We start from the raw sequence: 14,223 nt of genomic DNA, 5'->3' as shown, positions 1-14,223 counted from the left end.
TTAACGAGGTCGATTCTGGAAGTGTTCTCGTGTCAAGCGATCTGCGTTTGTACTACCCAGTGAACATAGAATGCTAACCGATTTTAATTCAGCTGAAAATACATGCATTTTCAAGATTTTTAGCCGAATTCTGATAATCTTTCAAACAACACTCGCGAGGAAATCCCATTTCCAAATATTTGGCTATCACTTTTTGTTCGAGAACTGCTTTCCGGTCAGCATATATTTGCTGATCAATTCAGCAAAAATATGCTGACAACTCTGACTTTTTTTTAGCTAACTGTGCTCATTGCGTAATTTAATTTGAGATTTTCTTTTCAAATTCTAATTCTAATTTAGAATAGGGTGGAATAACCGGCTATCGCCATGTTTAGGAAAAAATTAAATTCATTTAATCATACCTTTTGAATCCTTGTTACAAGATAAGTCAAATTTGGACCACAAAGTTACTTAGATGTATTGGCTCTAGATACGTGAAAACAATAATCCTAGAACATAACGCTGGACTACTTAAAAAACTGATTTTTATTAATAATGCAAAAATAACCATTTCGTCGCCACTTTTTACCACTTTTCGCCAGTTTTGTAAAATTTGTAACCACTTCTCGCCACCCACTTGAAAAGAACCACACTCGGTTATTTTAGGCAATGCTATGAAAAGAATACATTCACCATTTCTCTTTCCTTGTGATCACTTTATTATTACTCTCTTTAAATGATTTTTCTTCACTTTTCTTTGAGAAATCAAATTATGGGGCTTTTGCAGAAAGTAAACAATGCAGATTTGACAACTGAGAATGTACGAAGTGAAGTTAGCGTCGCCTATTGAAAAGATATGGCGACAGGTGGTAAAATCAATTCCAGAATATTACCACTTCTCGCCATGCCTCATTTTTATACAAAAATAATATAAAATGAAATATTGACTAAATACAAATTTTATGTATTCCACAAGTGCAATTAAATATTCAATAGACAAATTATTTACCCAAATAGGTATTTTTGGCCTGATAAAAATTTGACGACACTTAGTACATTTTATAAGAGATGTTGGATTCGATGCACTTGCTTAAAATATTGCTCTAAAAAGTGATCAAAATCGTGAATCCAAAACGAATAATTATTATTTTTCGATTCTATGCGTAGAAGCAGAAACAATACAAAAAAATGCGACTCATTTATTTCATAAATTGCGAAAAATAGCGATTTCAATGTAAGTGGCGAGAAGTGGGGCACTGGCGAGAACTGGTGATTCCACCCTACATAAAAATTTGAGATACTTTGATCGTCAGACCAGGGCCATGTGTTCACTTCTGACACAGTATAGAGACCCCGACGGAGATAAAAAGGGCAAGAATACCAGAGGACAGTTGCAGCGCTACTTGCGGGAGTAAACAGTGCCCTCTAGCGGAGATAAAGCATGCCTGTAAATCAGTGAATCCCTTGCAAATTGTTCTTTCTCTCCCCCTCTCCATAGAAAAGAGTGGCAAGAGATCCTGCTTTACTAAAATAGACCTTGCCCTCGGCCACGCCCTTGGCCACGCCTCTCAAAGATTATCGGTAACCTTTGTGTGACAAACTATATAATATCTTGTAAGATGTTTTTAGTTAAAGAATCTAACTAAAATTAGTAACAAATAAAAAACTATAAGCACTTATCAGTAACCTTGCGACCTAAATTTTACAAGTTGTCTGCCCCTTGTATGTTCGAGCAGAACAATTCTTCGCGGTATCCCATGAGACACTCAACAGCTTATACGGTTCAATGAGTTGTCCAGCAGTTGTAGTATCTTGAGGCGCCACTGGGTAAGAAGCTGGGGACCCCACAAGGATGCCCGAAAATTGGTGAGAATGGCGCAAAGGTGGCAAGAGACGAGGGCAGAAAAATCAATTCAATCCGCCACAGCACTAAGTAATGACTTTCACGTACACCGGTCGATATCTTGCATCATTTCAATTTGTATTTTTGGAATTGCTCATGTCCAATTGTGTTATGCCGTTTGGATGTTGCAGGTTTTGCCACGAGTTTTCTTTCACATTCACCATCCAATTGCTCTGGGGATCCTCTTGGCGGCAAAGTGGAAAGAATTCAACCGTCTAATCATGATTGCGTGCGATTAATTGTTTCTTTTGTCTGTGCCTCTCTTATTTTTTTCTTTTACTTCTTTTATTCACCTTCTCAGCATCTCTCACGGTGTCTCTTGGCCACTTTGCATCCCAATAATTCACAATTTATGACTTAGAGGAGGAAGAAAGTGATATTCTCAGAATGACAATCTGCATTCAGGAGGATTCAGCTTTGAAATTCTTGGATCATGACTCAAAGGTATCGTAGCTAAAAATATTTACTTTTTAGCAGCAATATTTCCCAAAAAAGGTACTAATTAACTCATGAAATTAGTAAGTCTTAAGTCGGTCTTTGGATAGTGGTTTTATTTTAGGAAATAAGCAATATTCATTTAAAATCTGTATTAGCTGCTAACTGGAGTGATCTTGGTTGTATTTGACTCACTGGTCTTAGCTCACAGATTGGCTGGATTTTTTTCTAGGATTTGGAATTTTTCTCAATAGTTTGATAATTATGAAAAGAAAAGTGTTAAAAAGTTCTTAGTTTTAGAAGCATAAATTTTTTGAGAAAGAAAAATTATTATTCTTTCTGTTTTTCTTATTGGGATTTTAATTGTAATTAATAAATTTATTTATTTTTTATTTGTTTTGAAACCTTAAAGAAAAGAAGGAATTAGGTAAAGAAATCAATTGAAAAAAAAAACAAAAAAAAAAATATATATATATATATATATATATATATATATATATATATATATATATATATATAGGATTAGAATTAGGAAATTACTTTCTTTTACAAAATAACCTTCGGTGAAAACAAAGTTGAATAGTCTTACGTGACAGAGCCAGAAGTTTTCTTTATATTGAAGGCCTATGAAGAAGATCTCGAATTTGAATAATCCCCCGTTACAAGATCGAAAATTTAAAAGCCTATAAAGAAGATCACAAAGTAGAATAGTTTTCTGACTGAGACAAAATAGATTATCTTCCTTGTATCAAAAGTAAAAGATCATAAAATTGAATAGTATTCCAGGACGAAACCGGAATTATTTAAACTGAAAGACTATGAACATGATCACAAAGTAAAGTAACCTTCTGTTACAAAGTCTGAACTTTTAAGCCTATGAAGTCCTCAAAGTTGAATATCCTTCCGTGACAAAATCAAAAAACACCATAATAAAAGCCTATGAGGAAGATCGCAAAGTAAAATAGTCTTCCAGGACAAAACCGGAAATCTTCTTCACGCTGAAAGCCTAAGAACAAGATCACAAAGTGGAATAATCCTCCGTGAATAAATCGGAAATCTTCAAATTTGAAGTCTATGAAGAAGGTCACAAGGTTGAATAGTCTTCCAGGACAAAGTCGAAAATCTTCTTCACACTGAAAGCCTATGAACAAGAACACAAAGTAGAGTAGCCTCCGTGTACAGAGCCTAAACTTTAAGCCTATGAAGATGTCAAAGTCGAATAGTCTTCCGTGACTAAATTGGAAATTTTCCAAAGCTTATAAAGATGATCATAAAGTAGAATAGCCTTCTGTGAATAAATCAGAAATTTTCTACATATCAAAAGGCTGAGAAAAAGGTCATAAAGTTGAAGTTTTCCATGACAAAGTCAAAGGTCCTCTTCAAAGCTTATAAAGAAGATCAAATAGTCGAACAGTCTTCCGTAGAAAAATCGTAAATCTTCATATTAAAAGCTTATAAGAAATATGTATCATAAATTGAATAGTCTCTCATGATAAAATCGGAAATTTTCGTACTTTGAAAGCGTAGAAGATCACAATGTTAAATATTCGTTTAAGACAAAATTGCAAATATTCTTCACTGTAAAATGCTGTAAAGCAAATTATGAAGTTAAATATTCTTCCGTGACAAAATCGTAAATCTTCTTCGTTACGAATCATCATAGGATCATAGAATCACAACTATGGCAAATATTCTTCACATCGTACAAATGCAAATAGGAGCACAGAGCAAAATAGACCCTTAGTTGCATAGTTTTAATACTTATATTTAAAAGATTGTATAATAGAGATATGGAAATTGTGAAGTCAATTAACGTCTTGGTTTTTGTGATAGGCTGAATTTAAATTTTCAGAAATTGTCAACAAAAACAATGCTAAAAGTTAGCATGACACTAAATGGAATAAATCAAATGGATGAGTGGGAAAATCCTGAATTTTAAGCTCGTGGCTCAAATAAGAAGCTCATCAACATTTTATGCGTCAAAAGCATAGAATGTGCCATTCTTTGGTACTTAATTGCGCAGAATTATGAAGTGAATAGAACGAGTGAAAAGTGTGATAAGGTCCATTGGATTGCAACATATCACCCACAAAATGCACAAGATAATGTACAATTGACCAGAAATTCACAAGACCTCCAAGAGGCTGGAACAAAAAGCAATTCTCTTGGTAATTACCATTAAACGAGGCATATGCAGCAAAAAAAATCTGCGTGCATTGCACTGTTGACTTCTTTTTCTCTTCCACCTCTTTAATTCTTATGCCACCGAAAATAAAATGAAAAAAAAAGGTATACAAACAGCTTTACACTTTTAATTGTTATTCCTTAAAGCAATAAATTAATGCACTTGTGCATTGTGTCTCTTGATTCTTTTGTCCAAGAGAACGCATTTAGTTGGGGTTGTTCTTAGTCTTCTAGGACATTAACACTTTGACGGTTTGGCTTCCTTGAAAATTATGAATAGAATTGCTATTATTCATAATTCTTTTGCAGAGATCTCTCACAATATCTCAGCACTTTGTTCATTTTATTTTTTTATTAATTCTCTTGAGATAGGGGGCACTTAGTTGGTGAGGAAGTTGCACTTTAGCGGTCGGAAGAGATGGTTTATGTGCGATAGGGCTACTTAATGCTAAAGTGGCTTATGCACATGAATGTCTTTTGTGCCTGGGACAGAGGAAGAGACAGATTGATTGAAGGTGGTAAGAAGGTGTTTCTGGAGCGCAAATTTGTTGGCTTGAGGAAAAGTTTCTTGGACACTTTCCCACGAATCAATTATTTGGCATCTTCTGGATCAATGGTGAGCTTCTTCTCAATAGTCTTTCCAATCTCCAGAGTGTCAATTGTTACAACTTTTCTCCCGATGGGTATTTATTAGTCAGTCAAAAGGTATTGCAGAAGCTGGTGAGATCTCACGTCTCTCCGGGAGGCGATTTATCTCATTCTCACAAGATTCTGCACAATTCCCTCCGTTGGAGATTATTGGGTGTGAATCTTCATTGTGGCATGATTGCAAAGTGAAATTCTATATAGGAAAGCGCTCTTCAATTCAAAATCTTATATATGCTTGGCAAAAGATGCAAAGTGTCCCAAGTGGCAATTTCTCACCGCAAAAAGCCACACAGTCTACCCATTTAAAACATGGGCATCACGAATTGCAGACCGGGGGACAAAAAAGGATGATTTATCAGAATTGATTTATTCAATATTTCAACCATTGTTCAATCAAGTATTTTCCTATTTTGAGTATGAGTTTCAATCACTTGTGCAACGTCATATTTGAGTAATTAAAATCAATTTTAATTGCATCTCATGCCAAAGTCATTTTTCCTTCCAGGAATAATTTTAGCAGTGTGTCCCATTTGAAATGCCATATTGGTCAAATGAATGAGACCATATAGCCCCATTAGATAAGGATTGGACTGTCCCAAAATTTTCGGATAATTTGGATTTCGGATAATTAAGTCTCAATCTAAGGTGAACTTCGAAGTGCAATCTGTGATCCAAGTCCAAGAAAGTATTTGTTATCACTGACAAAAAAATAGTCTAAAGGTTTTCTTAGAAATGATTTGTAAATTTGATGAAGAGGACATTCATCCTTGAAACGTCGGCGTCGTAAAGAATGAAATTGAGAAAATCAAGAGAGGTCTAGCGTTTTCCGTCCGATTTTGCTCAATCTAATGCCCTACACACACTTACGACTTATGCCGAGAGATGACTTAGTGGAAAATGATTGAAATGAAGTATAACCATTATTACGAATATAATTACACTAAGCCCTTGGCTAATCCTTAGGTGTGTCAAGGCCCTAAGGCCGCAATCTAAACGGTTTCATTCAAGCCATTTAGACTATCGCATTAGATTCAGATTGAATTGTCTTAAAATCCGATTTTGGGACAATTCAATTTCAATCCAATCAGGCAGTGTAAATGGCCTCAATGTTACATCCAATCCAAGAAGTGTTCGCAAGTGCTGATTCGACTAATAATTTTATTTCGGGAAATAAAAATTAAGTCCACTACTTTAAGCCTTCTTTACGGCGTTATCAAACTTTCACATTAAAATTTTAATGTGATTCACATTAATTCTCGCTTGTGAGCTTCCAAATATGTTATTTGTGTCTTTGAGTCACTTAATATTTGGGGTTTTTCTATTTATTGATAAAGAAGTGGACTTGGCCTGCAAAAATAAGTTTAAATTTACTTAAAGCATAAATATTTTTTACATTAAAAAATTAAAGAGAAAATCGCATTAATTTTTCGCATTAATGCTATAAATAAATTTATATCACATTTTGCGGGCCAAGTCTACCTTTTTATCAACAAATAGATCACACTTTGAATATAAAATGATTCAAACACACAAATTACACATTTGGACTCTCACCAGCGACAATTAATGTGAATCATATTAAAATTTTAATGTGCAAGTATGATAACACAGTTAGACTAGCTTTGAGTAAAAAAAACTAGTTTTATTATATTTCAAGTATTATTAAAAAATAATAATAAAATAAAAAAAAATATAATAAATAACTAAACATTTTTGAAAAAAAAGACGAATCGTACTATTCGGGGTGCATTACTCTTATGTTCGGTTTTTATTTTGGCTAAAAATTGAATTGAATTGAATCTTAGTGTAATCTCTGTTTTTAATTCCAAACGTTCAAACCTTCGGGATGAAAACGATGGAAAATCCCTTCATTCAAAACCACATAGCTACTTAGGCTTTTTGATTCTATATCTAACTAAAAATATTTCAATAAATGAAATTTTACTTAAAATGGTTTATAGATTGGTAAGTTCAAAAACACTTATTAATCACACTGAACATACCCAGAACTCAGTAAAAAGTAAACTTACCGTAGATTCGGGTGACTTCGTCCCTCGTGGATGACATTGCCCCCTCCTGTTCGTAAGCTTTTCCTTACTTCTAGAACTGAAGCATGGTCTTCACCGATCCAATCTACCATGTCTGATCGGTGAGAACCGTTCTTAAACATTTGAATTAAAGAAAAGCTTACGAACTGTAAGGGGTCAAAGTTACTCGCAGAGGACAAAATCAAACGCATCTAAAGTAATAAGAAAGTTAAATATTTTTAAAATAAAAATTTAAGAATCCTTTTCAATAATAAAACTTCGAATATAGCAACAATTTTAAAAATATTAAATTTCTCTTTTGCATTTACTTATGTTATAATAGTCTCTCAGTTCTAAAGACCAACTAGTAAAACAAAAATTAGGGCATGTAAGGTTTTTTTTTGACATTATTATACTGATATCTTAGAGATTTAATAATTAAAAAAAAAGATATTTCAAAATGTATAACACTTATAGGGCTTTTGGAATTTTTTTAACCTAATCTTCAATTTTGCGTGATGGATTTATCATATTGATTTTTATTTTTTGAAATATTGCAATAAATAGAAGTTTTGAAAATTTTGTAAAATTCCAAAAGTATAATAAAATTCACAAACTTCTATAGTGGAGATCTTTCAACTAAGCTGTCTACAAACTAAGAGCAATTAAAAAAAAATTCTTTTAAAATGAAAATTTCCCCATAATTGTAGGCAGAAACGTATTTTTTTTAAAGGGCAATTTTTTAGTAAAAATTACTTCCTGTGTGGAGACGTTATAAGACGAGAAAACTATAACACATTTAAAATTTATAAAATTTTTGCCAATAATGTTTGATATGTATTTTAATGAATTATAAAGAAATATTTAGAGAATTTCTATACATTTTTTTTTAATTTTCCATTGCCACATTTTAATATATTAATAATAATAAATTAATAACTTAGTAAGAAATATTTTTTACCCGATTTTTCTATGTTAAAAAAAATCGTTTTGTATAATAAAAGTTTATATTAATTTTATCAATAACAAAAGTACTCTAATATTTGTTTTATTCCTTGAAATTTATTAATTTTGTAACATTATTTCAGTGATATTTAATCAAAATTTTGGAATTTCATGAATTCCAGATTAATATCATTTTTATATTATTCATTTTTCATTTGTTTTGTCCTCTAGAAGATAAAACGGTCTTCAAACTTATGGTTTAACCATATGGCTTAACTCTGTTAATTTCTTATCAAGTCAGGTTTATGAGGAAATTGTACCTTACGATTGGATGTTGGGTAAATAAATTATTAGATATTAAAAATAAGTAAAATTTCCTTTTATTTAGAATTTCAAGACCTTCGGGAACTGAATTAAGCCTCCAGTCTGTATCTCATATAGAGGGAGCAAGGAAGGAACCTCTACGCGTATTTCGGGCTTATCAGAACTAAATCGCTGCTCCTGGACAGTCCTCGGGAACTGACTGATCCTTTCACGATGAGGCTAAAATTGATTGTCGAAAAGAACAATGATGGTAACTCATGATGGTAAGTCCGCTTGCCATTGACTTTACCCGTTTGTTTGGTAAGACAAATTTAATTTTTTTAGGCCTCGACACGATTAATAATAACTTATATAGGGGTCCAAATAGATTTATGTTGATCCTCAAGAATATTTAGCTTGTAAAATTTGACAGCAACTGATTAATTCCGAACTGTCATACACTTAGACCTTAGGATTATCGATTTTAGAGGTCCGTTGCATAAATTTACTTTACCAAGTTTTTATTGCCAAATTTTACAGGCTAAAAACTCTCGAGGATCAGCCTGAGTCTATTTGAGACCTAACACAGGTCTAGTAAACATCATTTTCTTCCGCATGGAGTCGCTGCATTCTCCCGCGAGTGGCGCTGGGAAGTGTTCCTAATTTTTAAACTCAATAGCGCTGATACACCTTTTCAATTTAGGGAAATTCAATCGATTGAAATTGTACCTCGTACTCTTTCAAACTGAAATAAGATATATTTGTCTCTTTCTGTCAAATGAAAATTGAAATTTCAATTTCATTTACAATTTCAATTTTAAATTTCATTCGACAGAAAGAGACAGCTGTATCTGATTTAAGTTTGAAAGAGTAAGATGTAAAATTTCAATTGATTGAATTTCACTCAATTGAAAAGGTGTGCCAACGCCATAACAATTTTGTCTTGGATGGACATAACGATTCCTTATACTCGATAGGATCAATTTTGGTGAATTTTGAATTTTTATGTTTTAATACTAAGGCATTATTTCCAAAACTCAGAAAATTATCTTGAAATCTCGTATAACGTCCAGTAGAGGAAAGTACTCTCCCTTCGAACGTTCATGCCTTCGAATAATGTGAATTTTCTTTAAGTTTTTCTAAGAGACTTAAACATTTCTATTAAATATTAGTTAATTTATTATAAATTATTGATAATTATGTGAAAACCATGTGGAAATCTCTTAGGAAAAATAAAAAAATCATATTATTCGAACACTGAGAAAAAAAAGAAGGTGCGATTAACATTTTTTCCTCTGAACTTTAACATTTTTAGGTGTAAAAATATACCAACATTTTTAATGTTAATTTTACACCTTTATAAGAGTAAAATTAACATGAAAAAGGGTACCATTAACCCCTGATACACCTAAAAAGTGTAATATTTACACCAATTTTGGATCAATAGGGTGCAGTCTACACTTATGGATGTTATACACACTTATGGACAACGCAAAAATCTTAAGTTATTACTTTTAACAGATTTTGAAAAATCAAAAAATTGTTCATTAAGATCATAAACTAATAATTTTATAACTTTTCGAATTCTGTTTTACGTAAGAACATGATGTTTTTGCACGCTGTCCATAAGTGTATAACATCCATAAGTGTAGACTCCACCCTACTGTAGGGTTAAATTAACATTTTCGGAATGTTATTTTAACTTTTTCGGATTTCTCTCAGTGAAGGCATAAACGTTCGAAAGGAGAGTACTTTCCCCTAGTATAGACTTTATTAAAACACCTCGATTAGTGTTTTTGCCAAATTTATTAAATGGTCCACCGTGTCTCAAACATGCAGGCTCTCCCCTATTTTTGCGTCCGAAAGGATTTTTCCGAGTCTTGAGGAGAAAGTTTCAAAGATATCGATTTCCAGTGTTCGCCGGTATCATAACACTTGAGGCTTCCGTACTACTTTTTGTTTTTAAAAGGCGCATTGAGAATGAGACAGACTGCACCTTATGCTAAAATTTGCACTAATTCATTGCACTTCTTGTATTTTCGGCCCATCCTTTGCTCTGAAATTGCGCTCCCGAAAGGTGGGCCACAATGGTGGAATTTCTCAAGAGTGCGCGCTTCCTAAAGGTCTTTTGGTTTAGAAAAACCGAGAGCATGCACTTAATTTATTCAATGACTTTGGCAAGTGGCACTTGTATGGTGGTATTTTTGTGGTTCTCGCATAGACTCTTCCCATTATTTGTGTAAATTCTTTGGGTTGTCTGCTCAACCACTCCAAAATGTTGGTCTTTGGTGATTTATTGTAAATAAAGTACTCAATTCAGGGTCTCATTTTTCACGGTTTCCATAATTTAGTAGAAGAGAAATAGCAGCAGAGAAAAAAAGGATGAGCAGCATGAAAATTGTTATGAGTGGACAAAATGTCGATTGGTTGAAAGAGTCACTAAAATCACCTTCTTGATCACTTTCACATCAATTCCGCGCAGTATCTTCTTCTTTCACTTTAATCTGATAATTTGTGTAAAGTTGTCTTTTTAACTGTCCCTCTCCTTTACCATGTAAATTTCACTCTAATGATACTTCAAAGCCCACGGTGGAGACCTGACCATAAGTTTTCTACCATCGTACCATTGAGGATTTGTGCTTAATTGGTGCAATAATTGAATAGGTAATTTACAAGGGCTTCAGTGACGATTACTGGAGCTTCCAACAAGACAGCAGAATGCAATTACATAATTGCCAAAAAGTGGCCACATCGTTTGGGGAATAATTAATATCGTGATTTGTAAACGGGTTCGTCACTTAATTAGCATGTTGAAGTCTTTTGTTTCTCGAAGGGGAATTTTTTTTCTTATGGAAATTTTTTTTTAACATGAACCTCAGGGTAGTTTAATAAACTGTCTTACCTTGTATAAGTCCTCAATTTTGATGCTGTCACAATAATCTGGAGGGATGGACACGAAATAACAATGAGAAGTCACTCGAACGTGATTCCAATAGCTAATATGCCATCGTTCACTTAGGTCACTTTAGTCACTATTCCACTATCACAGTAAGGCTTTTTTTTCTCTGGGTGTCTGTATCTCGAAAATCCGTGGAATTTGATTAACTTTCTTGCACCTTCAAGCTCTAATTGGTTAGTTAAAGTGTAGCAAAGTATGGAAGCGGTGCCATTTGACACATGGACCTCTTAGCGCTCTTTCTAGAGCACCTGGCTATCTTCTTGGTCCCACACGTTAATCACAGAGTCACTCGTGATAATGAATTAGCACTGTCAATTTTTGGAACAATCTCTTCCAGATGATCTAATTGCTGACAAATTGGCAAATTGGAATAGAAATGAGTTCAATTAGACATAAACTGCTAATCCTCAACAGTAGATTGCCCTCTACCAAGCATATCCAGTCTTCTGAGATATCAATTGGACGTTCAAATTGATCACAGTGATTCGTAGTGCATTCCTTCAGATTGATCGCGATTGATCGCAGGTGATCCTCAAGTGATCTTTGAGTGATCTTCAGTCACAATAGCACCAAAAATTGACAAACTTAGAGCATAAAATCCTTCAAGGAAATCACTGTTGATAAGGCCGAAGGAGTTCTTTGATGATAAGAAAGCACGCACTTTTTCAAAATAAAAAAAAACGCACCGATACGAAAAAAAACAAGCACGATCGCACTTTGAGACCGATTGATAGCACAAAAGACAGCAAAAAAGTCAAGTGATCGTGAGCACGAACGAGAGCGAACTGAGTAGTAAAGTCAACATTGGTTTGCTGTTAGCCGAAGAGCGACGGTTCGGCTTGAAATTTCTTGCAAAACTGGTCGGGTTCGGTGTTACCTGGGCAAGATCACATGGGTAGGGGAAATTGTAGCACCAATCCGTTGGTATTACACCTGTAAAAGGCGGAGTTGAGCGGATGTGAACTATTAGAAATCGGGAGGTCTCAAGATCCCACCAGCAGACAAAACTGTTCCAGGTGTGTGCTGGTGCCTTTTTTCTCTCTTTAGCCTCTGCTTTGATTCGATTCTGAAGGTATAGAGATCGCATTTCTGGCGTGTTTCAGCTTCGCGCTCTTGTTTACCTTTTCAACAATCATCACATTCGACATTTTAACAATTTTTCTGTGATATTTTTCTCGCCTTTTGCGTTTTTCCAGGTATTGTTTATTATTCTTCAATTTAATAAAATCTACTCCATCTACTCTTTCTACAAAATTATCAATGGGATATTCCTCAATAAATACAATAAAAATAAATTTTAAAAATTGTTAAGTATGATTTGAAATTGGTTTTTTTTACATTCAAATATTGCAAGTAATTTATACGCAAAAAATTAAAACTTATACATAATTTAGGGAGAATAGTAATTGAAATAAAAACAAAATATTTAAGAAACAATATTAGATATTTTTGACTATTTGAATGCAGAGATTTCTGTTTAATTTTCTTAAACTACTTACTGACCAAATGAATATTTCTCATTCAGAGTAAGGGCTATTTGACACTTCATTTAGTGCTCATACACATTATGAAAAAAATCATAAACATTTTTTTCATTTAAACTGTTTTGTCAAAAATTGAATAGCATTTAACTTAAAGTTTTTTAATAGGTTGAAAAGCCATCTGTTCAACTAAGTTTAAAATTAAAGTTATACGGGTTTTAGACTCAAGTTTTAGTCCAGCTCCTGACTGTCTTTAAATCCGTTATTACGCAAAGACTATTTTTTATTTATTTTTTTCTTAATGGGCCATTTCCACTGAGAAATGTTTCAACAAATTTGTTAGAACTTTTTTTGTTATAAAAAAGGCAATTTTATGAGAAAAACTTGAATTTGGTTCAATTGTTTCGCATAAAAGCTTAAAATAAAAATTGGGAACAGTTTTCCACGCTGTTCTCATTGGGAACACTTGCACGCAAGTGAGTTAGTCAACTAAACAAATTCCCACAAAAAGCTTATTTTCATTTCACAGTGAAAGTGTTTTTAGATTAAATTTAAGTCATTGTAGTTTCTTCGAGGTAAAAAATAATGCGTTCAGTGACAGAAAGTTCCGGTGTATGGCATACCTAGAACTCTGATTTACGGTAAAAACGGATAGTGTTAGAATTGCGTCAGAAAGAGTATCAAAAGAGTATCAAAAGAGAGTCAAAATGTGTAATTTGTGTGTTTTGAATCATTTTACATTCAAAATTTGATCTATTTGTTGATAAAAAGGTAGACTTGGCCCGCAAAATTTGATATAAATTGATTTATAGCATTAATGTGAAAAATTAATGCGATTTTCTCATTAATTTTTTAATGTGAAAAATATTTATGCTTTAAGTAAATTTAAACTTATTTTTGCAGGCCAAGTCCACTTCTTTATCAATAAATAGAAAAACCCCAAATATTAAGTGACTCAAAGACACAAATAACATATTTGGACGCTTACAAGCGACAATTAATGTGAAACACATTAAAATTTTAATGTGCAAGTGTGATAACGCCGTTAAAGTGGTATAATGGTTAGAAATTCCCTTTATTATCTCTTTGAATTCCTAAATTCGCATATCAAACGACTAAAGATATCCTTTAGGAGTGATTCCATGAATGTTTCGGATATTTTCCTTCATTTTTACCAAAAAAAGAAAACCACCAAATGTCAACGAGATGTTCGGATTCTAAATTAGGCTTTATTGCAAGCTTTTGTGTGAATTGAAAATTAGAAAAATCTGAATTTTTTCTTAATGGAAATCAACTTTGCAGAATATAAGTCGAATAAGTCGATTTTGTGCTAAAATAATTTTCATCGCTTTTGGGGTA

The 14,223-nt window shown here is 33.1% G+C and overlaps 1 protein-coding gene across 1 annotated transcript in view; it reads right to left on the bottom strand.

Moving 5' to 3' along the window:
• Positions 1–12,170, bottom strand: part of LOC129802225 (knirps-related protein) — a 76,479-nt gene extending 64,309 nt beyond the window's left edge. Inside the window, exon 1 of the mRNA XM_055847892.1 lies at positions 11,327–12,170. The gene's annotated coding sequence lies outside the window, so the exon portion shown is untranslated. The remainder of the gene's footprint in view (positions 1–11,326) is intronic.
• Positions 12,171–14,223: the final 2,053 nt, after the last annotated feature.

This window comes from Phlebotomus papatasi, chromosome 2, assembly GCF_024763615.1.
Source record: "Phlebotomus papatasi isolate M1 chromosome 2, Ppap_2.1, whole genome shotgun sequence".
Taxonomy (NCBI): domain Eukaryota; kingdom Metazoa; phylum Arthropoda; class Insecta; order Diptera; family Psychodidae; genus Phlebotomus; species Phlebotomus papatasi.
This window is presented reverse-complemented; position numbering and strand designations above follow the sequence as displayed.